This window comes from Aquarana catesbeiana, linkage group LG12 (assembly GCF_042186555.1).
Source record: "Aquarana catesbeiana isolate 2022-GZ linkage group LG12, ASM4218655v1, whole genome shotgun sequence".
Classification (NCBI taxonomy): domain Eukaryota; kingdom Metazoa; phylum Chordata; class Amphibia; order Anura; family Ranidae; genus Aquarana; species Aquarana catesbeiana.
The window spans coordinates 190,870,282-190,892,702 of NC_133335.1; the positions used below are offsets into that span (position 1 = coordinate 190,870,282).

The 22,421-nt window shown below is 47.4% G+C and overlaps 40 non-coding genes across 40 annotated transcripts; 28 read left to right on the forward strand and 12 right to left on the reverse strand.

The window, feature by feature from the left end:
* The first annotated feature begins 472 nt into the window (after window positions 1-472).
* TRNAL-UAG (transfer RNA leucine (anticodon UAG)) lies at window positions 473-554 on the forward strand. Its single transcript has one exon. It is a non-coding gene; the product is annotated as a tRNA-Leu (tRNA).
* A 581-nt stretch (window positions 555-1,135) lies between these two features.
* On the forward strand, window positions 1,136-1,217 carry TRNAL-AAG (transfer RNA leucine (anticodon AAG)). Its single transcript has one exon. It is a non-coding gene; the product is annotated as a tRNA-Leu (tRNA).
* A 596-nt stretch (window positions 1,218-1,813) lies between these two features.
* TRNAI-AAU (transfer RNA isoleucine (anticodon AAU)) lies at window positions 1,814-1,887 on the reverse strand. Its single transcript has one exon. It is a non-coding gene; the product is annotated as a tRNA-Ile (tRNA).
* Window positions 1,888-2,057: 170 nt separating this feature from the next.
* Window positions 2,058-2,139, forward strand: TRNAL-UAG (transfer RNA leucine (anticodon UAG)). The gene has a single exon. It is a non-coding gene; the product is annotated as a tRNA-Leu (tRNA).
* A 581-nt stretch (window positions 2,140-2,720) lies between these two features.
* Window positions 2,721-2,802, forward strand: TRNAL-AAG (transfer RNA leucine (anticodon AAG)). The gene has a single exon. It is a non-coding gene; the product is annotated as a tRNA-Leu (tRNA).
* A 596-nt stretch (window positions 2,803-3,398) lies between these two features.
* TRNAI-AAU (transfer RNA isoleucine (anticodon AAU)) lies at window positions 3,399-3,472 on the reverse strand. The gene has a single exon. It is a non-coding gene; the product is annotated as a tRNA-Ile (tRNA).
* Window positions 3,473-3,642: 170 nt separating this feature from the next.
* Window positions 3,643-3,724, forward strand: TRNAL-UAG (transfer RNA leucine (anticodon UAG)). Its single transcript has one exon. It is a non-coding gene; the product is annotated as a tRNA-Leu (tRNA).
* A 581-nt stretch (window positions 3,725-4,305) lies between these two features.
* On the forward strand, window positions 4,306-4,387 carry TRNAL-AAG (transfer RNA leucine (anticodon AAG)). Its single transcript has one exon. It is a non-coding gene; the product is annotated as a tRNA-Leu (tRNA).
* Window positions 4,388-4,983: 596 nt separating this feature from the next.
* On the reverse strand, window positions 4,984-5,057 carry TRNAI-AAU (transfer RNA isoleucine (anticodon AAU)). The gene has a single exon. It is a non-coding gene; the product is annotated as a tRNA-Ile (tRNA).
* Window positions 5,058-5,227: 170 nt separating this feature from the next.
* TRNAL-UAG (transfer RNA leucine (anticodon UAG)) lies at window positions 5,228-5,309 on the forward strand. The gene has a single exon. It is a non-coding gene; the product is annotated as a tRNA-Leu (tRNA).
* A 581-nt stretch (window positions 5,310-5,890) lies between these two features.
* TRNAL-AAG (transfer RNA leucine (anticodon AAG)) lies at window positions 5,891-5,972 on the forward strand. Its single transcript has one exon. It is a non-coding gene; the product is annotated as a tRNA-Leu (tRNA).
* A 596-nt stretch (window positions 5,973-6,568) lies between these two features.
* TRNAI-AAU (transfer RNA isoleucine (anticodon AAU)) lies at window positions 6,569-6,642 on the reverse strand. The gene has a single exon. It is a non-coding gene; the product is annotated as a tRNA-Ile (tRNA).
* A 277-nt stretch (window positions 6,643-6,919) lies between these two features.
* On the forward strand, window positions 6,920-7,001 carry TRNAL-UAG (transfer RNA leucine (anticodon UAG)). The gene has a single exon. It is a non-coding gene; the product is annotated as a tRNA-Leu (tRNA).
* A 581-nt stretch (window positions 7,002-7,582) lies between these two features.
* On the forward strand, window positions 7,583-7,664 carry TRNAL-AAG (transfer RNA leucine (anticodon AAG)). Its single transcript has one exon. It is a non-coding gene; the product is annotated as a tRNA-Leu (tRNA).
* Window positions 7,665-8,260: 596 nt separating this feature from the next.
* On the reverse strand, window positions 8,261-8,334 carry TRNAI-AAU (transfer RNA isoleucine (anticodon AAU)). Its single transcript has one exon. It is a non-coding gene; the product is annotated as a tRNA-Ile (tRNA).
* Window positions 8,335-8,504: 170 nt separating this feature from the next.
* TRNAL-UAG (transfer RNA leucine (anticodon UAG)) lies at window positions 8,505-8,586 on the forward strand. The gene has a single exon. It is a non-coding gene; the product is annotated as a tRNA-Leu (tRNA).
* Window positions 8,587-9,167: 581 nt separating this feature from the next.
* TRNAL-AAG (transfer RNA leucine (anticodon AAG)) lies at window positions 9,168-9,249 on the forward strand. Its single transcript has one exon. It is a non-coding gene; the product is annotated as a tRNA-Leu (tRNA).
* Window positions 9,250-9,845: 596 nt separating this feature from the next.
* TRNAI-AAU (transfer RNA isoleucine (anticodon AAU)) lies at window positions 9,846-9,919 on the reverse strand. The gene has a single exon. It is a non-coding gene; the product is annotated as a tRNA-Ile (tRNA).
* A 277-nt stretch (window positions 9,920-10,196) lies between these two features.
* TRNAL-UAG (transfer RNA leucine (anticodon UAG)) lies at window positions 10,197-10,278 on the forward strand. The gene has a single exon. It is a non-coding gene; the product is annotated as a tRNA-Leu (tRNA).
* Window positions 10,279-10,859: 581 nt separating this feature from the next.
* TRNAL-AAG (transfer RNA leucine (anticodon AAG)) lies at window positions 10,860-10,941 on the forward strand. The gene has a single exon. It is a non-coding gene; the product is annotated as a tRNA-Leu (tRNA).
* An 840-nt stretch (window positions 10,942-11,781) lies between these two features.
* On the forward strand, window positions 11,782-11,863 carry TRNAL-UAG (transfer RNA leucine (anticodon UAG)). The gene has a single exon. It is a non-coding gene; the product is annotated as a tRNA-Leu (tRNA).
* A 581-nt stretch (window positions 11,864-12,444) lies between these two features.
* Window positions 12,445-12,526, forward strand: TRNAL-AAG (transfer RNA leucine (anticodon AAG)). Its single transcript has one exon. It is a non-coding gene; the product is annotated as a tRNA-Leu (tRNA).
* A 596-nt stretch (window positions 12,527-13,122) lies between these two features.
* TRNAI-AAU (transfer RNA isoleucine (anticodon AAU)) lies at window positions 13,123-13,196 on the reverse strand. Its single transcript has one exon. It is a non-coding gene; the product is annotated as a tRNA-Ile (tRNA).
* Window positions 13,197-13,366: 170 nt separating this feature from the next.
* TRNAL-UAG (transfer RNA leucine (anticodon UAG)) lies at window positions 13,367-13,448 on the forward strand. Its single transcript has one exon. It is a non-coding gene; the product is annotated as a tRNA-Leu (tRNA).
* Window positions 13,449-14,029: 581 nt separating this feature from the next.
* Window positions 14,030-14,111, forward strand: TRNAL-AAG (transfer RNA leucine (anticodon AAG)). Its single transcript has one exon. It is a non-coding gene; the product is annotated as a tRNA-Leu (tRNA).
* Window positions 14,112-14,707: 596 nt separating this feature from the next.
* TRNAI-AAU (transfer RNA isoleucine (anticodon AAU)) lies at window positions 14,708-14,781 on the reverse strand. The gene has a single exon. It is a non-coding gene; the product is annotated as a tRNA-Ile (tRNA).
* A 170-nt stretch (window positions 14,782-14,951) lies between these two features.
* TRNAL-UAG (transfer RNA leucine (anticodon UAG)) lies at window positions 14,952-15,033 on the forward strand. The gene has a single exon. It is a non-coding gene; the product is annotated as a tRNA-Leu (tRNA).
* A 581-nt stretch (window positions 15,034-15,614) lies between these two features.
* On the forward strand, window positions 15,615-15,696 carry TRNAL-AAG (transfer RNA leucine (anticodon AAG)). Its single transcript has one exon. It is a non-coding gene; the product is annotated as a tRNA-Leu (tRNA).
* A 596-nt stretch (window positions 15,697-16,292) lies between these two features.
* Window positions 16,293-16,366, reverse strand: TRNAI-AAU (transfer RNA isoleucine (anticodon AAU)). Its single transcript has one exon. It is a non-coding gene; the product is annotated as a tRNA-Ile (tRNA).
* A 170-nt stretch (window positions 16,367-16,536) lies between these two features.
* Window positions 16,537-16,618, forward strand: TRNAL-UAG (transfer RNA leucine (anticodon UAG)). The gene has a single exon. It is a non-coding gene; the product is annotated as a tRNA-Leu (tRNA).
* Window positions 16,619-17,199: 581 nt separating this feature from the next.
* TRNAL-AAG (transfer RNA leucine (anticodon AAG)) lies at window positions 17,200-17,281 on the forward strand. The gene has a single exon. It is a non-coding gene; the product is annotated as a tRNA-Leu (tRNA).
* Window positions 17,282-17,877: 596 nt separating this feature from the next.
* Window positions 17,878-17,951, reverse strand: TRNAI-AAU (transfer RNA isoleucine (anticodon AAU)). The gene has a single exon. It is a non-coding gene; the product is annotated as a tRNA-Ile (tRNA).
* Window positions 17,952-18,228: 277 nt separating this feature from the next.
* Window positions 18,229-18,310, forward strand: TRNAL-UAG (transfer RNA leucine (anticodon UAG)). Its single transcript has one exon. It is a non-coding gene; the product is annotated as a tRNA-Leu (tRNA).
* A 581-nt stretch (window positions 18,311-18,891) lies between these two features.
* On the forward strand, window positions 18,892-18,973 carry TRNAL-AAG (transfer RNA leucine (anticodon AAG)). Its single transcript has one exon. It is a non-coding gene; the product is annotated as a tRNA-Leu (tRNA).
* A 596-nt stretch (window positions 18,974-19,569) lies between these two features.
* Window positions 19,570-19,643, reverse strand: TRNAI-AAU (transfer RNA isoleucine (anticodon AAU)). Its single transcript has one exon. It is a non-coding gene; the product is annotated as a tRNA-Ile (tRNA).
* Window positions 19,644-19,813: 170 nt separating this feature from the next.
* Window positions 19,814-19,895, forward strand: TRNAL-UAG (transfer RNA leucine (anticodon UAG)). The gene has a single exon. It is a non-coding gene; the product is annotated as a tRNA-Leu (tRNA).
* Window positions 19,896-20,476: 581 nt separating this feature from the next.
* On the forward strand, window positions 20,477-20,558 carry TRNAL-AAG (transfer RNA leucine (anticodon AAG)). The gene has a single exon. It is a non-coding gene; the product is annotated as a tRNA-Leu (tRNA).
* Window positions 20,559-21,154: 596 nt separating this feature from the next.
* Window positions 21,155-21,228, reverse strand: TRNAI-AAU (transfer RNA isoleucine (anticodon AAU)). Its single transcript has one exon. It is a non-coding gene; the product is annotated as a tRNA-Ile (tRNA).
* Window positions 21,229-21,505: 277 nt separating this feature from the next.
* Window positions 21,506-21,587, forward strand: TRNAL-UAG (transfer RNA leucine (anticodon UAG)). Its single transcript has one exon. It is a non-coding gene; the product is annotated as a tRNA-Leu (tRNA).
* A 581-nt stretch (window positions 21,588-22,168) lies between these two features.
* Window positions 22,169-22,250, forward strand: TRNAL-AAG (transfer RNA leucine (anticodon AAG)). The gene has a single exon. It is a non-coding gene; the product is annotated as a tRNA-Leu (tRNA).
* The last annotated feature ends 171 nt before the right edge of the window (window positions 22,251-22,421 follow it).

Here is a 22,421-nt window from a genome sequence, read left to right on the forward strand (position 1 = left end):
AAGCGTAAAACGACCACAACTTGCTGCCTCAGAAAGAGGACAGAAGCACATAAGTTGGCATCTTGGCCATCTGTGTCAAACTTCAACAACCTTTCATAATGGATAAAGTGGTGACCACTTGGAGTGGAGAGATCTGAGGCCTCCAGCACAAGCAATGAATGCAGAACATCGGACAGCAGAAAGCCACAGGGTACACATGCCTGAGACCATAAAGATCAAGCGCACGGATGGCCCGTACGGGGATCGAACCCCCGACCTTGGCGTTATTAGCACCACGCTCTAACCAACTGAGCTAACCGGCCAATATGCGACAGCCCAGCTGGGGCTGTGTCTTTCTTAGCCATCCCAGGCTCTCATTAAAGACAAGCTGCAGGAATTCCAGGTGTGCTATATCTATGCCACGGCCTCATCAATCCATGGAATGTAGAATATGTCCCTCCGCCTTTTAATGGTTAGCGAGCACTCTTTTGTAGGTAGCATGGCCGAGCGGTCTAAGGCGCTGGATTTAGGCTCCAGTCTCTTTGGGGGCGTGGGTTCGAATCCCACTGCTGCCAAGCTCTTTTAACAAATGCCTATCCTCGAGGGCTCAAGCGTCTATGAAGTTTCTGCTGCACTTTGCTGGCGTTCCTTGCTCTACACACTGGAATCTCAGAAAAGCAGCATTAGGAAATTGCATGTTTTGGTTGAGAAGTCTTCCAAAGGGCACACTTCTGATGAGATGACTAGTGAAATGTCGTCAACGTTACAAAACAAGTCCAACTCAATGTGACTACCTCCTGTAAGCTAGATACCACGTTCACACTTTAAGTGTGGACACCAAAAAACAAGCAGCACTAATGAAAAGCTGGCACACTTTTCAGCAGAGTGCCAAGTGAACTAAGTGCCAGAATGCTGCACCCAAAGTCCACTCTCAAGCGTAAAGTGACCACAATCTGCAGCCTCAGAAAGAGGACTGAAGCACATAAGTTGGCATCTTGGCCATCTGTGTCAAACTTCAACAACCTTTCATAATGGATAAAGTGGTGAATACTTGAAGTTGAGAGTTCTGAGGCCTCCAGCACAAGCAATGAATTCAGAGCATGGAATGCAGACTATGTCCCGCCGCTTTTCAGTCATTAGCGAGCACTCTTTTACAGGTAGCATGGCCGAGCGGTCTAAGGCGCTGGATTAAGGCTCCAGTCTCTTCGGGGGCGTGGGTTCGAATCCCACTGCTGCCAAGCTCTTTTAACAAAATCCCTATCCTCAAGGGCTCAAGCATCTCTGATGTTGCTGCAGTTCCTTGCCCAACACACTGACATCTCAAAGAACACTTACCTCTCTGCTCTAGCAGCATTAGAATAACTGCATTCATTGCATGTTTTGTTTGAGAAGTCTTCCAAAGGGCACACTTCTGGTGACTAGTGAAATGTCATCAACAGTATATAACAAGTCCAACTGAATGTGACTAACTCCTGTAAGCTAGATTCAACACTCCTACTTTAAGTGTAGACAGCAAAAACAAGCAGCAGTAATGAAAAGCTGGCACATTTTGTAGGAGAGTGCCAAGTGAACTTGCCACAGAATGCTGCACCCAAAGTCCACTCTCAAGCGTAAAAGGACCACAACTTGCTGCCTCAGAAAGAGGACAGAAGCACATAAGTTGGCATCTTGGCCATCTGTGTCAAACTTCAACAACCTTTCATAATGGATAAAGTGGTGACCACTTGGAGTGGAGAGATCTGAGGCCTCCAGCACAAGCAATGAATGCAGAACATCGGACAGCAGAAAGCCACAGGGTACACATGCCTGAGACCATAAAGATCAAGCGCACGGATGGCCCGTACGGGGATCGAACCCGCGACCTTGGCGTTATTAGCACCACGCTCTAACCAACTGAGCTAACCGGCCAATATGCGACAGCCCAGCTGGGGCTGTGTCTTTCTTAGCCATCCCAGGCTCTCATTAAAGACAAGCTGCAGGAATTCCAGGTGTGCTATATCTATGCCACGGCCTCATCAATCCATGGAATGTAGAATATGTCCCTCCGCCTTTTAATGGTTAGCGAGCACTCTTTTGTAGGTAGCATGGCCGAGCGGTCTAAGGTGCTGGATTTAGGCTCCAGTCTCTTTGGGGGCGTGGGTTCGAATCCCACTGCTGCCAAGCTCTTTTAACAAATGCCTATCCTCGAGGGCTCAAGCGTCTATGAAGTTTCTGCTGCACTTTGCTGGCGTTCCTTGCTCTACACACTGGAATCTCAGAAAAGCAGCATTAGGAAATTGCATGTTTTGGTTGAGAAGTCTTCCAAAGGGCACACTTCTGATGAGATGACTAGTGAAATGTCGTCAACGTTACAAAACAAGTCCAACTCAATGTGACTACCTCCTGTAAGCTAGATACCACGTTCACACTTTAAGTGTGGACACCAAAAAACAAGCAGCACTAATGAAAAGCTGGCACACTTTTCAGCAGAGTGCCAAGTGAACTAAGTGCCAGAATGCTGCACCCAAAGTCCACTCTCAAGCGTAAAGTGACCACAATCTGCAGCCTCAGAAAGAGGACTGAAGCACATAAGTTGGCATCTTGGCCATCTGTGTCAAACTTCAACAACCTTTCATAATGGATAAAGTGGTGAATACTTGAAGTTGAGAGTTCTGAGGCCTCCAGCACAAGCAATGAATTCAGAGCATGGAATGCAGACTATGTCCCGCCGCTTTTCAGTCATTAGCGAGCACTCTTTCACAGGTAGCATGGCCGAGCGGTCTAAGGCGCTGGATTAAGGCTCCAGTCTCTTCGGGGGCGTGGGTTCGAATCCCACTGCTGCCAAGCTCTTTTAACAAAATCCCTATCCTCAAGGGCTCAAGCATCTCTGATGTTGCTGCAGTTCCTTGCCCAACACACTGGAATCTCAAAGAACACTTACCTCTCTGCTCTAGCAGCATTAGAATAACTGCATTCATTGCATGTTTTGTTTGAGAAGTCTTCCAAAGGGCACACTTCTGGTGACTAGTGAAATGTCATCAACAGTATATAACAAGTCCAACTGAATGTGACTAACTCCTGTAAGCTAGATTCAACACTCCTACTTTAAGTGTAGACAGCAAAAACAAGCAGCAGTAATGAAAAGCTGGCACATTTTGTAGGAGAGTGCCAAGTGAACTTGCCACAGAATGCTGCACCCAAAGTCCACTCTCAAGCGTAAAAGGACCACAACTTGCTTCCTCAGAAAGAGGACAGAAGCACATAAGTTGGCATCTTGGCCATCTGTGTCAAACTTCAACAACCTTTCATAATGGATAAAGTGGTGACCACTTGGAGTGGAGAGATCTGAGGCCTCCAGCACAAGCAATGAATGCAGAACATCGGACAGCAGAAAGCCACAGGGTACACATGCCTGAGACCATAAAGATCAAGCGCACGGATGGCCCGTACGGGGATCGAACCCGCGACCTTGGCGTTATTAGCACCACGCTCTAACCAACTGAGCTAACCGGCCAATATGCGACAGCCCAGCTGGGGCTGTGTCTTTCTTAGCCATCCCAGGCTCTCATTAAAGACAAGCTGCAGGAATTCCAGGTGTGCTATATCTATGCCACGGCCTCATCAATCCATGGAATGTAGAATATGTCCCTCCGCCTTTTAATGGTTAGCGAGCACTCTTTTGTAGGTAGCATGGCCGAGCGGTCTAAGGCGCTGGATTTAGGCTCCAGTCTCTTTGGGGGCGTGGGTTCGAATCCCACTGCTGCCAAGCTCTTTTAACAAATGCCTATCCTCGAGGGCTCAAGCGTCTATGAAGTTTCTGCTGCACTTTGCTGGCGTTCCTTGCTCTACACACTGGAATCTCAGAAAAGCAGCATTAGGAAATTGCATGTTTTGGTTGAGAAGTCTTCCAAAGGGCACACTTCTGATGAGATGACTAGTGAAATGTCGTCAACGTTACAAAACAAGTCCAACTCAATGTGACTACCTCCTGTAAGCTAGATACCACGTTCACACTTTAAGTGTGGACACCAAAAAACAAGCAGCACTAATGAAAAGCTGGCACACTTTTCAGCAGAGTGCCAAGTGAACTAAGTGCCAGAATGCTGCACCCAAAGTCCACTCTCAAGCGTAAAGTGACCACAATCTGCAGCCTCAGAAAGAGGACTGAAGCACATAAGTTGGCATCTTGGCCATCTGTGTCAAACTTCAACAACCTTTCATAATGGATAAAGTGGTGAATACTTGAAGTTGAGAGTTCTGAGGCCTCCAGCACAAGCAATGAATTCAGAGCATGGAATGCAGACTATGTCCCGCCGCTTTTCAGTCATTAGCGAGCACTCTTTTGCAGGTAGCATGGCCGAGCGGTCTAAGGCGCTGGATTAAGGCTCCAGTCTCTTCGGGGGCGTGGGTTCGAATCCCACTGCTGCCAAGCTCTTTTAACAAAATCCCTATCCTCAAGGGCTCAAGCATCTCTGATGTTGCTGCAGTTCCTTGCCCAACACACTGACATCTCAAAGAACACTTACCTCTCTGCTCTAGCAGCATTAGAATAACTGCATTCATTGCATGTTTTGTTTGAGAAGTCTTCCAAAGGGCACACTTCTGGTGACTAGTGAAATGTCATCAACAGTATATAACAAGTCCAACTGAATGTGACTAACTCCTGTAAGCTAGATTCAACACTCCTACTTTAAGTGTAGACAGCAAAAACAAGCAGCAGTAATGAAAAGCTGGCACATTTTGTAGGAGAGTGCCAAGTGAACTTGCCACAGAATGCTGCACCCAAAGTCCACTCTCAAGCGTAAAAGGACCACAACTTGCTGCCTCAGAAAGAGGACAGAAGCACATAAGTTGGCATCTTGGCCATCTGTGTCAAACTTCAACAACCTTTCATAATGGATAAAGTGGTGACCACTTGGAGTGGAGAGATCTGAGGCCTCCAGCACAAGCAATGAATGCAGAACATCGGACAGCAGAAAGCCACAGGGTACACATGCCTGAGACCATAAAGATCAAGCGCACGGATGGCCCGTACGGGGATCGAACCCGCGACCTTGGCGTTATTAGCACCACGCTCTAACCAACTGAGCTAACCGGCCAATATGCGACAGTCCAGCTGGGGCTGTGTCTTTCTTAGCCATCCCAGGCTCTCATTAAAGACAAGCTGCAGGAATTCCAGGTGTGCTATATCTATGCCACGGCCTCATCAATCCATGGAATGTAGAATATGTCCCTCCGCCTTTTAATGGTTAGCGAGCACTCTTTTGTAGGTAGCATGGCCGAGCGGTCTAAGGCGCTGGATTTAGGCTCCAGTCTCTTTGGGGGCGTGGGTTCGAATCCCACTGCTGCCAAGCTCTTTTAACAAATGCCTATCCTCGAGGGCTCAAGCGTCTATGAAGTTTCTGCTGCACTTTGCTGGCGTTCCTTGCTCTACACACTGGAATCTCAGAAAAGCAGCATTAGGAAATTGCATGTTTTGGTTGAGAAGTCTTCCAAAGGGCACACTTCTGATGAGATGACTAGTGAAATGTCGTCAACGTTACAAAACAAGTCCAACTCAATGTGACTACCTCCTGTAAGCTAGATACCACGTTCACACTTTAAGTGTGGACACCAAAAAACAAGCAGCACTAATGAAAAGCTGGCACACTTTTCAGCAGAGTGCCAAGTGAACTAAGTGCCAGAATGCTGCACCCAAAGTCCACTCTCAAGCGTAAAGTGACCACAATCTGCAGCCTCAGAAAGAGGACTGAAGCACATAAGTTGGCATCTTGGCCATCTGTGTCAAACTTCAACAACCTTTCATAATGGATAAAGTGGTGAATACTTGAAGTTGAGAGTTCTGAGGCCTCCAGCACAAGCAATGAATTCAGAGCATGGAATGCAGACTATGTCCCGCCACTTTTCAGTCATTAGCGAGCACTCTTTTACAGGTAGCATGGCCGAGCGGTCTAAGGCGCTGGATTAAGGCTCCAGTCTCTTCGGGGGCGTGGGTTCGAATCCCACTGCTGCCAAGCTCTTTTAACAAAATCCCTATCCTCAAGGGCTCAAGCATCTCTGATGTTGCTGCAGTTCCTTGCCCAACACACTGACATCTCAAAGAACACTTACCTCTCTGCTCTAGCAGCATTAGAATAACTGCATTCATTGCATGTTTTGTTTGAGAAGTCTTCCAAAGGGCACACTTCTGGTGACTAGTGAAATGTCATCAACAGTATATAACAAGTCCAACTGAATGTGACTAACTCCTGTAAGCTAGATTCAACACTCCTACTTTAAGTGTAGACAGCAAAAACAAGCAGCAGTAATGAAAAGCTGGCACATTTTGTAGGAGAGTGCCAAGTGAACTTGCCACAGAATGCTGCACCCAAAGTCCACTCTCAAGCGTAAAACGACCACAACTTGCTGCCTCAGAAAGAGGACAGAAGCACATAAGTTGGCATCTTGGCCATCTGTGTCAAACTTCAACAACCTTTCATAATGGATAAAGTGGTGACCACTTGGAGTGGAGAGATCTGAGGCCTCCAGCACAAGCAATGAATGCAGAACATCGGACAGCAGAAAGCCACAGGGTACACATGCCTGAGACCATAAAGATCAAGCGCACGGATGGCCCGTACGGGGATCGAACCCGCGACCTTGGCGTTATTAGCACCACGCTCTAACCAACTGAGCTAACCGGCCAATATGCGACAGCCCAGCTGGGGCTGTGTCTTTCTTAGCCATCCCAGGCTCTCATTAAAGACAAGCTGCAGGAATTCCAGGTGTGCTATATCTATGCCACGGCCTCATCAATCCATGGACACAGCTGGGGCTGTGTCTTTCTTAGCCATCCCAGGCTCTCATTAAAGACAAGCTGCAGGAATTCCAGGTGTGCTATATCTATGCCACGGCCTCATCAATCCATGGAATGTAGAATATGTCCCTCCGCCTTTTAATGGTTAGCGAGCACTCTTTTGTAGGTAGCATGGCCGAGCGGTCTAAGGCGCTGGATTTAGGCTCCAGTCTCTTTGGGGGCGTGGGTTCGAATCCCACTGCTGCCAAGCTCTTTTAACAAATGCCTATCCTCGAGGGCTCAAGCGTCTATGAAGTTTCTGCTGCACTTTGCTGGCGTTCCTTGCTCTACACACTGGAATCTCAGAAAAGCAGCATTAGGAAATTGCATGTTTTGGTTGAGAAGTCTTCCAAAGGGCACACTTCTGATGAGATGACTAGTGAAATGTCGTCAACGTTACAAAACAAGTCCAACTCAATGTGACTACCTCCTGTAAGCTAGATACCACGTTCACACTTTAAGTGTGGACACCAAAAAACAAGCAGCACTAATGAAAAGCTGGCACACTTTTCAGCAGAGTGCCAAGTGAACTAAGTGCCAGAATGCTGCACCCAAAGTCCACTCTCAAGCGTAAAGTGACCACAATCTGCAGCCTCAGAAAGAGGACTGAAGCACATAAGTTGGCATCTTGGCCATCTGTGTCAAACTTCAACAACCTTTCATAATGGATAAAGTGGTGAATACTTGAAGTTGAGAGTTCTGAGGCCTCCAGCACAAGCAATGAATTCAGAGCATGGAATGCAGACTATGTCCCGCCGCTTTTCAGTCATTAGCGAGCACTCTTTTGCAGGTAGCATGGCCGAGCGGTCTAAGGCGCTGGATTAAGGCTCCAGTCTCTTCGGGGGCGTGGGTTCGAATCCCACTGCTGCCAAGCTCTTTTAACAAAATCCCTATCCTCAAGGGCTCAAGCATCTCTGATGTTGCTGCAGTTCCTTGCCCAACACACTGACATCTCAAAGAACACTTACCTCTCTGCTCTAGCAGCATTAGAATAACTGCATTCATTGCATGTTTTGTTTGAGAAGTCTTCCAAAGGGCACACTTCTGGTGACTAGTGAAATGTCATCAACAGTATATAACAAGTCCAACTGAATGTGACTAACTCCTGTAAGCTAGATTCAACACTCCTACTTTAAGTGTAGACAGCAAAAACAAGCAGCAGTAATGAAAAGCTGGCACATTTTGTAGGAGAGTGCCAAGTGAACTTGCCACAGAATGCTGCACCCAAAGTCCACTCTCAAGCGTAAAAGGACCACAACTTGCTGCCTCAGAAAGAGGACAGAAGCACATAAGTTGGCATCTTGGCCATCTGTGTCAAACTTCAACAACCTTTCATAATGGATAAAGTGGTGACCACTTGGAGTGGAGAGATCTGAGGCCTCCAGCACAAGCAATGAATGCAGAACATCGGACAGCAGAAAGCCACAGGGTACACATGCCTGAGACCATAAAGATCAAGCGCACGGATGGCCCGTACGGGGATCGAACCCGCGACCTTGGCGTTATTAGCACCACGCTCTAACCAACTGAGCTAACCGGCCAATATGCGACAGTCCAGCTGGGGCTGTGTCTTTCTTAGCCATCCCAGGCTCTCATTAAAGACAAGCTGCAGGAATTCCAGGTGTGCTATATCTATGCCACGGCCTCATCAATCCATGGAATGTAGAATATGTCCCTCCGCCTTTTAATGGTTAGCGAGCACTCTTTTGTAGGTAGCATGGCCGAGCGGTCTAAGGCGCTGGATTTAGGCTCCAGTCTCTTTGGGGGCGTGGGTTCGAATCCCACTGCTGCCAAGCTCTTTTAACAAATGCCTATCCTCGAGGGCTCAAGCGTCTATGAAGTTTCTGCTGCACTTTGCTGGCGTTCCTTGCTCTACACACTGGAATCTCAGAAAAGCAGCATTAGGAAATTGCATGTTTTGGTTGAGAAGTCTTCCAAAGGGCACACTTCTGATGAGATGACTAGTGAAATGTCGTCAACGTTACAAAACAAGTCCAACTCAATGTGACTACCTCCTGTAAGCTAGATACCACGTTCACACTTTAAGTGTGGACACCAAAAAACAAGCAGCACTAATGAAAAGCTGGCACACTTTTCAGCAGAGTGCCAAGTGAACTAAGTGCCAGAATGCTGCACCCAAAGTCCACTCTCAAGCGTAAAGTGACCACAATCTGCAGCCTCAGAAAGAGGACTGAAGCACATAAGTTGGCATCTTGGCCATCTGTGTCAAACTTCAACAACCTTTCATAATGGATAAAGTGGTGAATACTTGAAGTTGAGAGTTCTGAGGCCTCCAGCACAAGCAATGAATTCAGAGCATGGAATGCAGACTATGTCCCGCCACTTTTCAGTCATTAGCGAGCACTCTTTTACAGGTAGCATGGCCGAGCGGTCTAAGGCGCTGGATTAAGGCTCCAGTCTCTTCGGGGGCGTGGGTTCGAATCCCACTGCTGCCAAGCTCTTTTAACAAAATCCCTATCCTCAAGGGCTCAAGCATCTCTGATGTTGCTGCAGTTCCTTGCCCAACACACTGACATCTCAAAGAACACTTACCTCTCTGCTCTAGCAGCATTAGAATAACTGCATTCATTGCATGTTTTGTTTGAGAAGTCTTCCAAAGGGCACACTTCTGGTGACTAGTGAAATGTCATCAACAGTATATAACAAGTCCAACTGAATGTGACTAACTCCTGTAAGCTAGATTCAACACTCCTACTTTAAGTGTAGACAGCAAAAACAAGCAGCAGTAATGAAAAGCTGGCACATTTTGTAGGAGAGTGCCAAGTGAACTTGCCACAGAATGCTGCACCCAAAGTCCACTCTCAAGCGTAAAACGACCACAACTTGCTGCCTCAGAAAGAGGACAGAAGCACATAAGTTGGCATCTTGGCCATCTGTGTCAAACTTCAACAACCTTTCATAATGGATAAAGTGGTGACCACTTGGAGTGGAGAGATCTGAGGCCTCCAGCACAAGCAATGAATGCAGAACATCGGACAGCAGAAAGCCACAGGGTACACATGCCTGAGACCATAAAGATCAAGCGCACGGATGGCCCGTACGGGGATCGAACCCGCGACCTTGGCGTTATTAGCACCACGCTCTAACCAACTGAGCTAACCGGCCAATATGCGACAGCCCAGCTGGGGCTGTGTCTTTCTTAGCCATCCCAGGCTCTCATTAAAGACAAGCTGCAGGAATTCCAGGTGTGCTATATCTATGCCACGGCCTCATCAATCCATGGACACAGCTGGGGCTGTGTCTTTCTTAGCCATCCCAGGCTCTCATTAAAGACAAGCTGCAGGAATTCCAGGTGTGCTATATCTATGCCACGGCCTCATCAATCCATGGAATGTAGAATATGTCCCTCCGCCTTTTAATGGTTAGCGAGCACTCTTTTGTAGGTAGCATGGCCGAGCGGTCTAAGGCGCTGGATTTAGGCTCCAGTCTCTTTGGGGGCGTGGGTTCGAATCCCACTGCTGCCAAGCTCTTTTAACAAATGCCTATCCTCGAGGGCTCAAGCGTCTATGAAGTTTCTGCTGCACTTTGCTGGCGTTCCTTGCTCTACACACTGGAATCTCAGAAAAGCAGCATTAGGAAATTGCATGTTTTGGTTGAGAAGTCTTCCAAAGGGCACACTTCTGATGAGATGACTAGTGAAATGTCGTCAACGTTACAAAACAAGTCCAACTCAATGTGACTACCTCCTGTAAGCTAGATACCACGTTCACACTTTAAGTGTGGACACCAAAAAACAAGCAGCACTAATGAAAAGCTGGCACACTTTTCAGCAGAGTGCCAAGTGAACTAAGTGCCAGAATGCTGCACCCAAAGTCCACTCTCAAGCGTAAAGTGACCACAATCTGCAGCCTCAGAAAGAGGACTGAAGCACATAAGTTGGCATCTTGGCCATCTGTGTCAAACTTCAACAACCTTTCATAATGGATAAAGTGGTGAATACTTGAAGTTGAGAGTTCTGAGGCCTCCAGCACAAGCAATGAATTCAGAGCATGGAATGCAGACTATGTCCCGCCACTTTTCAGTCATTAGCGAGCACTCTTTTACAGGTAGCATGGCCGAGCGGTCTAAGGCGCTGGATTAAGGCTCCAGTCTCTTCGGGGGCGTGGCTTCGAATCCCACTGCTGCCAAGCTCTTTTAACAAAATCCCTATCCTCAAGGGCTCAAGCATCTCTGATGTTGCTGCAGTTCCTTGCCCAACACACTGACATCTCAAAGAACACTTACCTCTCTGCTCTAGCAGCATTAGAATAACTGCATTCATTGCATGTTTTGTTTGAGAAGTCTTCCAAAGGGCACACTTCTGGTGACTAGTGAAATGTCATCAACAGTATATAACAAGTCCAACTGAATGTGACTAACTCCTGTAAGCTAGATTCAACACTCCTACTTTAAGTGTAGACAGCAAAAACAAGCAGCAGTAATGAAAAGCTGGCACATTTTGTAGGAGAGTGCCAAGTGAACTTGCCACAGAATGCTGCACCCAAAGTCCACTCTCAAGCGTAAAACGACCACAACTTGCTGCCTCAGAAAGAGGACAGAAGCACATAAGTTGGCATCTTGGCCATCTGTGTCAAACTTCAACAACCTTTCATAATGGATAAAGTGGTGACCACTTGGAGTGGAGAGATCTGAGGCCTCCAGCACAAGCAATGAATGCAGAACATCGGACAGCAGAAAGCCACAGGGTACACATGCCTGAGACCATAAAGATCAAGCGCACGGATGGCCCGTACGGGGATCGAACCCCCGACCTTGGCGTTATTAGCACCACGCTCTAACCAACTGAGCTAACCGGCCAATATGCGACAGCCCAGCTGGGGCTGTGTCTTTCTTAGCCATCCCAGGCTCTCATTAAAGACAAGCTGCAGGAATTCCAGGTGTGCTATATCTATGCCACGGCCTCATCAATCCATGGAATGTAGAATATGTCCCTCCGCCTTTTAATGGTTAGCGAGCACTCTTTTGTAGGTAGCATGGCCGAGCGGTCTAAGGCGCTGGATTTAGGCTCCAGTCTCTTTGGGGGCGTGGGTTCGAATCCCACTGCTGCCAAGCTCTTTTAACAAATGCCTATCCTCGAGGGCTCAAGCGTCTATGAAGTTTCTGCTGCACTTTGCTGGCGTTCCTTGCTCTACACACTGGAATCTCAGAAAAGCAGCATTAGGAAATTGCATGTTTTGGTTGAGAAGTCTTCCAAAGGGCACACTTCTGATGAGATGACTAGTGAAATGTCGTCAACGTTACAAAACAAGTCCAACTCAATGTGACTACCTCCTGTAAGCTAGATACCACGTTCACACTTTAAGTGTGGACACCAAAAAACAAGCAGCACTAATGAAAAGCTGGCACACTTTTCAGCAGAGTGCCAAGTGAACTAAGTGCCAGAATGCTGCACCCAAAGTCCACTCTCAAGCGTAAAGTGACCACAATCTGCAGCCTCAGAAAGAGGACTGAAGCACATAAGTTGGCATCTTGGCCATCTGTGTCAAACTTCAACAACCTTTCATAATGGATAAAGTGGTGAATACTTGAAGTTGAGAGTTCTGAGGCCTCCAGCACAAGCAATGAATTCAGAGCATGGAATGCAGACTATGTCCCGCCGCTTTTCAGTCATTAGCGAGCACTCTTTTACAGGTAGCATGGCCGAGCGGTCTAAGGCGCTGGATTAAGGCTCCAGTCTCTTCGGGGGCGTGGGTTCGAATCCCACTGCTGCCAAGCTCTTTTAACAAAATCCCTATCCTCAAGGGCTCAAGCATCTCTGATGTTGCTGCAGTTCCTTGCCCAACACACTGACATCTCAAAGAACACTTACCTCTCTGCTCTAGCAGCATTAGAATAACTGCATTCATTGCATGTTTTGTTTGAGAAGTCTTCCAAAGGGCACACTTCTGGTGACTAGTGAAATGTCATCAACAGTATATAACAAGTCCAACTGAATGTGACTAACTCCTGTAAGCTAGATTCAACACTCCTACTTTAAGTGTAGACAGCAAAAACAAGCAGCAGTAATGAAAAGCTGGCACATTTTGTAGGAGAGTGCCAAGTGAACTTGCCACAGAATGCTGCACCCAAAGTCCACTCTCAAGCGTAAAAGGACCACAACTTGCTGCCTCAGAAAGAGGACAGAAGCACATAAGTTGGCATCTTGGCCATCTGTGTCAAACTTCAACAACCTTTCATAATGGATAAAGTGGTGACCACTTGGAGTGGAGAGATCTGAGGCCTCCAGCACAAGCAATGAATGCAGAACATCGGACAGCAGAAAGCCACAGGGTACACATGCCTGAGACCATAAAGATCAAGCGCACGGATGGCCCGTACGGGGATCGAACCCGCGACCTTGGCGTTATTAGCACCACGCTCTAACCAACTGAGCTAACCGGCCAATATGCGACAGCCCAGCTGGGGCTGTGTCTTTCTTAGCCATCCCAGGCTCTCATTAAAGACAAGCTGCAGGAATTCCAGGTGTGCTATATCTATGCCACGGCCTCATCAATCCATGGAATGTAGAATATGTCCCTCCGCCTTTTAATGGTTAGCGAGCACTCTTTTGTAGGTAGCATGGCCGAGCGGTCTAAGGTGCTGGATTTAGGCTCCAGTCTCTTTGGGGGCGTGGGTTCGAATCCCACTGCTGCCAAGCTCTTTTAACAAATGCCTATCCTCGAGGGCTCAAGCGTCTATGAAGTTTCTGCTGCACTTTGCTGGCGTTCCTTGCTCTACACACTGGAATCTCAGAAAAGCAGCATTAGGAAATTGCATGTTTTGGTTGAGAAGTCTTCCAAAGGGCACACTTCTGATGAGATGACTAGTGAAATGTCGTCAACGTTACAAAACAAGTCCAACTCAATGTGACTACCTCCTGTAAGCTAGATACCACGTTCACACTTTAAGTGTGGACACCAAAAAACAAGCAGCACTAATGAAAAGCTGGCACACTTTTCAGCAGAGTGCCAAGTGAACTAAGTGCCAGAATGCTGCACCCAAAGTCCACTCTCAAGCGTAAAGTGACCACAATCTGCAGCCTCAGAAAGAGGACTGAAGCACATAAGTTGGCATCTTGGCCATCTGTGTCAAACTTCAACAACCTTTCATAATGGATAAAGTGGTGAATACTTGAAGTTGAGAGTTCTGAGGCCTCCAGCACAAGCAATGAATTCAGAGCATGGAATGCAGACTATGTCCCGCCGCTTTTCAGTCATTAGCGAGCACTCTTTCACAGGTAGCATGGCCGAGCGGTCTAAGGCGCTGGATTAAGGCTCCAGTCTCTTCGGGGGCGTGGGTTCGAATCCCACTGCTGCCAAGCTCTTTTAACAAAATCCCTATCCTCAAGGGCTCAAGCATCTCTGATGTTGCTGCAGTTCCTTGCCCAACACACTGGAATCTCAAAGAACACTTACCTCTCTGCTCTAGCAGCATTAGAATAACTGCATTCATTGCATGTTTTGTTTGAGAAGTCTTCCAAAGGGCACACTTCTGGTGACTAGTGAAATGTCATCAACAGTATATAACAAGTCCAACTGAATGTGACTAACTCCTGTAAGCTAGATTCAACACTCCTACTTTAAGTGTAGACAGCAAAAACAAGCAGCAGTAATGAAAAGCTGGCACATTTTGTAGGAGAGTGCCAAGTGAACTTGCCACAGAATGCTGCACCCAAAGTCCACTCTCAAGCGTAAAAGGACCACAACTTGCTTCCTCAGAAAGAGGACAGAAGCACATAAGTTGGCATCTTGGCCATCTGTGTCAAACTTCAACAACCTTTCATAATGGATAAAGTGGTGACCACTTGGAGTGGAGAGATCTGAGGCCTCCAGCACAAGCAATGAATGCAGAACATCGGACAGCAGAAAGCCACAGGGTACACATGCCTGAGACCATAAAGATCAAGCGCACGGATGGCCCGTACGGGGATCGAACCCGCGACCTTGGCGTTATTAGCACCACGCTCTAACCAACTGAGCTAACCGGCCAATATGCGACAGCCCAGCTGGGGCTGTGTCTTTCTTAGCCATCCCAGGCTCTCATTAAAGACAAGCTGCAGGAATTCCAGGTGTGCTATATCTATGCCACGGCCTCATCAATCCATGGAATGTAGAATATGTCCCTCCGCCTTTTAATGGTTAGCGAGCACTCTTTTGTAGGTAGCATGGCCGAGCGGTCTAAGGCGCTGGATTTAGGCTCCAGTCTCTTTGGGGGCGTGGGTTCGAATCCCACTGCTGCCAAGCTCTTTTAACAAATGCCTATCCTCGAGGGCTCAAGCGTCTATGAAGTTTCTGCTGCACTTTGCTGGCGTTCCTTGCTCTACACACTGGAATCTCAGAAAAGCAGCATTAGGAAATTGCATGTTTTGGTTGAGAAGTCTTCCAAAGGGCACACTTCTGATGAGATGACTAGTGAAATGTCGTCAACGTTACAAAACAAGTCCAACTCAATGTGACTACCTCCTGTAAGCTAGATACCACGTTCACACTTTAAGTGTGGACACCAAAAAACAAGCAGCACTAATGAAAAGCTGGCACACTTTTCAGCAGAGTGCCAAGTGAACTAAGTGCCAGAATGCTGCACCCAAAGTCCACTCTCAAGCGTAAAGTGACCACAATCTGCAGCCTCAGAAAGAGGACTGAAGCACATAAGTTGGCATCTTGGCCATCTGTGTCAAACTTCAACAACCTTTCATAATGGATAAAGTGGTGAATACTTGAAGTTGAGAGTTCTGAGGCCTCCAGCACAAGCAATGAATTCAGAGCATGGAATGCAGACTATGTCCCGCCGCTTTTCAGTCATTAGCGAGCACTCTTTTGCAGGTAGCATGGCCGAGCGGTCTAAGGCGCTGGATTAAGGCTCCAGTCTCTTCGGGGGCGTGGGTTCGAATCCCACTGCTGCCAAGCTCTTTTAACAAAATCCCTATCCTCAAGGGCTCAAGCATCTCTGATGTTGCTGCAGTTCCTTGCCCAACACACTGACATCTCAAAGAACACTTACCTCTCTGCTCTAGCAGCATTAGAATAACTGCATTCATTGCATGTTTTGTTTGAGAAGTCTTCCAAAGGGCACACTTCTGGTGACTAGTGAAATGTCATCAACAGTATATAACAAGTCCAACTGAATGTGACTAACTCCTGTAAGCTAGATTCAACACTCCTACTTTAAGTGTAGACAGCAAAAACAAGCAGCAGTAATGAAAAGCTGGCACATTTTGTAGGAGAGTGCCAAGTGAACTTGCCACAGAATGCTGCACCCAAAGTCCACTCTCAAGCGTAAAAGGACCACAACTTGCTGCCTCAGAAAGAGGACAGAAGCACATAAGTTGGCATCTTGGCCATCTGTGTCAAACTTCAACAACCTTTCATAATGGATAAAGTGGTGACCACTTGGAGTGGAGAGATCTGAGGCCTCCAGCACAAGCAATGAATGCAGAACATCGGACAGCAGAAAGCCACAGGGTACACATGCCTGAGACCATAAAGATCAAGCGCACGGATGGCCCGTACGGGGATCGAACCCGCGACCTTGGCGTTATTAGCACCACGCTCTAACCAACTGAGCTAACCGGCCAATATGCGACAGTCCAGCTGGGGCTGTGTCTTTCTTAGCCATCCCAGGCTCTCATTAAAGACAAGCTGCAGGAATTCCAGGTGTGCTATATCTATGCCACGGCCTCATCAATCCATGGAATGTAGAATATGTCCCTCCGCCTTTTAATGGTTAGCGAGCACTCTTTTGTAGGTAGCATGGCCGAGCGGTCTAAGGCGCTGGATTTAGGCTCCAGTCTCTTTGGGGGCGTGGGTTCGAATCCCACTGCTGCCAAGCTCTTTTAACAAATGCCTATCCTCGAGGGCTCAAGCGTCTATGAAGTTTCTGCTGCACTTTGCTGGCGTTCCTTGCTCTACACACTGGAATCTCAGAAAAGCAGCATTAGGAAATTGCATGTTTTGGTTGAGAAGTCTTCCAAAGGGCACACTTCTGATGAGATGACTAGTGAAATGTCGTCAACGTTACAAAACAAGTCCAACTCAATGTGACTACCTCCTGTAAGCTAGATACCACGTTCACACTTTAAGTGTGGACACCAAAAAACAAGCAGCACTAATGAAAAGCTGGCACACTTTTCAGCAGAGTGCCAAGTGAACTAAGTGCCAGAATGCTGCACCCAAAGTCCACTCTCAAGCGTAAAGTGACCACAATCTGCAGCCTCAGAAAGAGGACTGAAGCACATAAGTTGGCATCTTGGCCATCTGTGTCAAACTTCAACAACCTTTCATAATGGATAAAGTGGTGAATACTTGAAGTTGAGAGTTCTGAGGCCTCCAGCACAAGCAATGAATTCAGAGCATGGAATGCAGACTATGTCCCGCCACTTTTCAGTCATTAGCGAGCACTCTTTTACAGGTAGCATGGCCGAGCGGTCTAAGGCGCTGGATTAAGGCTCCAGTCTCTTCGGGGGCGTGGGTTCGAATCCCACTGCTGCCAAGCTCTTTTAACAAAATCCCTATCCTCAAGGGCTCAAGCATCTCTGATGTTGCTGCAGTTCCTTGCCCAACACACTGACATCTCAAAGAACACTTACCTCTCTGCTCTAGCAGCATTAGAATAACTGCATTCATTGCATGTTTTGTTTGAGAAGTCTTCCAAAGGGCACACTTCTGGTGACTAGTGAAATGTCATCAACAGTATATAACAAGTCCAACTGAATGTGACTAACTCCTGTAAGCTAGATTCAACACTCCTACTTTAAGTGTAGACAGCAAAAACAAGCAGCAGTAATGAAAAGCTGGCACATTTTGTAGGAGAGTGCCAAGTGAACTTGCCACAGAATGCTGCACCCAAAGTCCACTCTCAAGCGTAAAAGGACCACAACTTGCTGCCTCAGAAAGAGGACAGAAGCACATAAGTTGGCATCTTGGCCATCTGTGTCAAACTTCAACAACCTTTCATAATGGATAAAGTGGTGACCACTTGGAGTGGAGAGATCTGAGGCCTCCAGCACAAGCAATGAATGCAGAACATCGGACAGCAGAAAGCCACAGGGTACACATGCCTGAGACCATAAAGATCAAGCGCACGGATGGCCCGTACGGGGATCGAACCCGCGACCTTGGCGTTATTAGCACCACGCTCTAACCAACTGAGCTAACCGGCCAATATGCGACAGCCCAGCTGGGGCTGTGTCTTTCTTAGCCATCCCAGGCTCTCATTAAAGACAAGCTGCAGGAATTCCAGGTGTGCTATATCTATGCCACGGCCTCATCAATCCATGGACACAGCTGGGGCTGTGTCTTTCTTAGCCATCCCAGGCTCTCATTAAAGACAAGCTGCAGGAATTCCAGGTGTGCTATATCTATGCCACGGCCTCATCAATCCATGGAATGTAGAATATGTCCCTCCGCCTTTTAATGGTTAGCGAGCACTCTTTTGTAGGTAGCATGGCCGAGCGGTCTAAGGCGCTGGATTTAGGCTCCAGTCTCTTTGGGGGCGTGGGTTCGAATCCCACTGCTGCCAAGCTCTTTTAACAAATGCCTATCCTCGAGGGCTCAAGCGTCTATGAAGTTTCTGCTGCACTTTGCTGGCGTTCCTTGCTCTACACACTGGAATCTCAGAAAAGCAGCATTAGGAAATTGCATGTTTTGGTTGAGAAGTCTTCCAAAGGGCACACTTCTGATGAGATGACTAGTGAAATGTCGTCAACGTTACAAAACAAGTCCAACTCAATGTGACTACCTCCTGTAAGCTAGATACCACGTTCACACTTTAAGTGTGGACACCAAAAAACAAGCAGCACTAATGAAAAGCTGGCACACTTTTCAGCAGAGTGCCAAGTGAACTAAGTGCCAGAATGCTGCACCCAAAGTCCACTCTCAAGCGTAAAGTGACCACAATCTGCAGCCTCAGAAAGAGGACTGAAGCACATAAGTTGGCATCTTGGCCATCTGTGTCAAACTTCAACAACCTTTCATAATGGATAAAGTGGTGAATACTTGAAGTTGAGAGTTCTGAGGCCTCCAGCACAAGCAATGAATTCAGAGCATGGAATGCAGACTATGTCCCGCCGCTTTTCAGTCATTAGCGAGCACTCTTTTGCAGGTAGCATGGCCGAGCGGTCTAAGGCGCTGGATTAAGGCTCCAGTCTCTTCGGGGGCGTGGGTTCGAATCCCACTGCTGCCAAGCTCTTTTAACAAAATCCCTATCCTCAAGGGCTCAAGCATCTCTGATGTTGCTGCAGTTCCTTGCCCAACACACTGACATCTCAAAGAACACTTACCTCTCTGCTCTAGCAGCATTAGAATAACTGCATTCATTGCATGTTTTGTTTGAGAAGTCTTCCAAAGGGCACACTTCTGGTGACTAGTGAAATGTCATCAACAGTATATAACAAGTCCAACTGAATGTGACTAACTCCTGTAAGCTAGATTCAACACTCCTACTTTAAGTGTAGACAGCAAAAACAAGCAGCAGTAATGAAAAGCTGGCACATTTTGTAGGAGAGTGCCAAGTGAACTTGCCACAGAATGCTGCACCCAAAGTCCACTCTCAAGCGTAAAAGGACCACAACTTGCTGCCTCAGAAAGAGGACAGAAGCACATAAGTTGGCATCTTGGCCATCTGTGTCAAACTTCAACAACCTTTCATAATGGATAAAGTGGTGACCACTTGGAGTGGAGAGATCTGAGGCCTCCAGCACAAGCAATGAATGCAGAACATCGGACAGCAGAAAGCCACAGGGTACACATGCCTGAGACCATAAAGATCAAGCGCACGGATGGCCCGTACGGGGATCGAACCCGCGACCTTGGCGTTATTAGCACCACGCTCTAACCAACTGAGCTAACCGGCCAATATGCGACAGTCCAGCTGGGGCTGTGTCTTTCTTAGCCATCCCAGGCTCTCATTAAAGACAAGCTGCAGGAATTCCAGGTGTGCTATATCTATGCCACGGCCTCATCAATCCATGGAATGTAGAATATGTCCCTCCGCCTTTTAATGGTTAGCGAGCACTCTTTTGTAGGTAGCATGGCCGAGCGGTCTAAGGCGCTGGATTTAGGCTCCAGTCTCTTTGGGGGCGTGGGTTCGAATCCCACTGCTGCCAAGCTCTTTTAACAAATGCCTATCCTCGAGGGCTCAAGCGTCTATGAAGTTTCTGCTGCACTTTGCTGGCGTTCCTTGCTCTACACACTGGAATCTCAGAAAAGCAGCATTAGGAAATTGCATGTTTTGGTTGAGAAGTCTTCCAAAGGGCACACTTCTGATGAGATGACTAGTGAAATGTCGTCAACGTTACAAAACAAGTCCAACTCAATGTGACTACCTCCTGTAAGCTAGATACCACGTTCACACTTTAAGTGTGGACACCAAAAAACAAGCAGCACTAATGAAAAGCTGGCACACTTTTCAGCAGAGTGCCAAGTGAACTAAGTGCCAGAATGCTGCACCCAAAGTCCACTCTCAAGCGTAAAGTGACCACAATCTGCAGCCTCAGAAAGAGGACTGAAGCACATAAGTTGGCATCTTGGCCATCTGTGTCAAACTTCAACAACCTTTCATAATGGATAAAGTGGTGAATACTTGAAGTTGAGAGTTCTGAGGCCTCCAGCACAAGCAATGAATTCAGAGCATGGAATGCAGACTATGTCCCGCCACTTTTCAGTCATTAGCGAGCACTCTTTTACAGGTAGCATGGCCGAGCGGTCTAAGGCGCTGGATTAAGGCTCCAGTCTCTTCGGGGGCGTGGGTTCGAATCCCACTGCTGCCAAGCTCTTTTAACAAAATCCCTATCCTCAAGGGCTCAAGCATCTCTGATGTTGCTGCAGTTCCTTGCCCAACACACTGACATCTCAAAGAACACTTACCTCTCTGCTCTAGCAGCATTAGAATAACTGCATTCATTGCATGTTTTGTTTGAGAAGTCTTCCAAAGGGCACACTTCTGGTGACTAGTGAAATGTCATCAACAGTATATAACAAGTCCAACTGAATGTGACTAACTCCTGTAAGCTAGATTCAACACTCCTACTTTAAGTGTAGACAGCAAAAACAAGCAGCAGTAATGAAAAGCTGGCACATTTTGTAGGAGAGTGCCAAGTGAACTTGCCACAGAATGCTGCACCCAAAGTCCACTCTCAAGCGTAAAACGACCACAACTTGCTGCCTCAGAAAGAGGACAGAAGCACATAAGTTGGCATCTTGGCCATCTGTGTCAAACTTCAACAACCTTTCATAATGGATAAAGTGGTGACCACTTGGAGTGGAGAGATCTGAGGCCTCCAGCACAAGCAATGAATGCAGAACATCGGACAGCAGAAAGCCACAGGGTACACATGCCTGAGACCATAAAGATCAAGCGCACGGATGGCCCGTACGGGGATCGAACCCGCGACCTTGGCGTTATTAGCACCACGCTCTAACCAACTGAGCTAACCGGCCAATATGCGACAGCCCAGCTGGGGCTGTGTCTTTCTTAGCCATCCCAGGCTCTCATTAAAGACAAGCTGCAGGAATTCCAGGTGTGCTATATCTATGCCACGGCCTCATCAATCCATGGACACAGCTGGGGCTGTGTCTTTCTTAGCCATCCCAGGCTCTCATTAAAGACAAGCTGCAGGAATTCCAGGTGTGCTATATCTATGCCACGGCCTCATCAATCCATGGAATGTAGAATATGTCCCTCCGCCTTTTAATGGTTAGCGAGCACTCTTTTGTAGGTAGCATGGCCGAGCGGTCTAAGGCGCTGGATTTAGGCTCCAGTCTCTTTGGGGGCGTGGGTTCGAATCCCACTGCTGCCAAGCTCTTTTAACAAATGCCTATCCTCGAGGGCTCAAGCGTCTATGAAGTTTCTGCTGCACTTTGCTGGCGTTCCTTGCTCTACACACTGGAATCTCAGAAAAGCAGCATTAGGAAATTGCATGTTTTGGTTGAGAAGTCTTCCAAAGGGCACACTTCTGATGAGATGACTAGTGAAATGTCGTCAACGTTACAAAACAAGTCCAACTCAATGTGACTACCTCCTGTAAGCTAGATACCACGTTCACACTTTAAGTGTGGACACCAAAAAACAAGCAGCACTAATGAAAAGCTGGCACACTTTTCAGCAGAGTGCCAAGTGAACTAAGTGCCAGAATGCTGCACCCAAAGTCCACTCTCAAGCGTAAAGTGACCACAATCTGCAGCCTCAGAAAGAGGACTGAAGCACATAAGTTGGCATCTTGGCCATCTGTGTCAAACTTCAACAACCTTTCATAATGGATAAAGTGGTGAATACTTGAAGTTGAGAGTTCTGAGGCCTCCAGCACAAGCAATGAATTCAGAGCATGGAATGCAGACTATGTCCCGCCGCTTTTCAGTCATTAGCGAGCACTCTTTTGCAGGTAGCATGGCCGAGCGGTCTAAGGCGCTGGATTAAGGCTCCAGTCTCTTCGGGGGCGTGGGTTCGAATCCCACTGCTGCCAAGCTCTTTTAACAAAATCCCTATCCTCAAGGGCTCAAGCATCTCTGATGTTGCTGCAGTTCCTTGCCCAACACACTGACATCTCAAAGAACACTTACCTCTCTGCTCTAGCAGCATTAGAATAACTGCATTCATTGCATGTTTTGTTTGAGAAGTCTTCCAAAGGGCACAC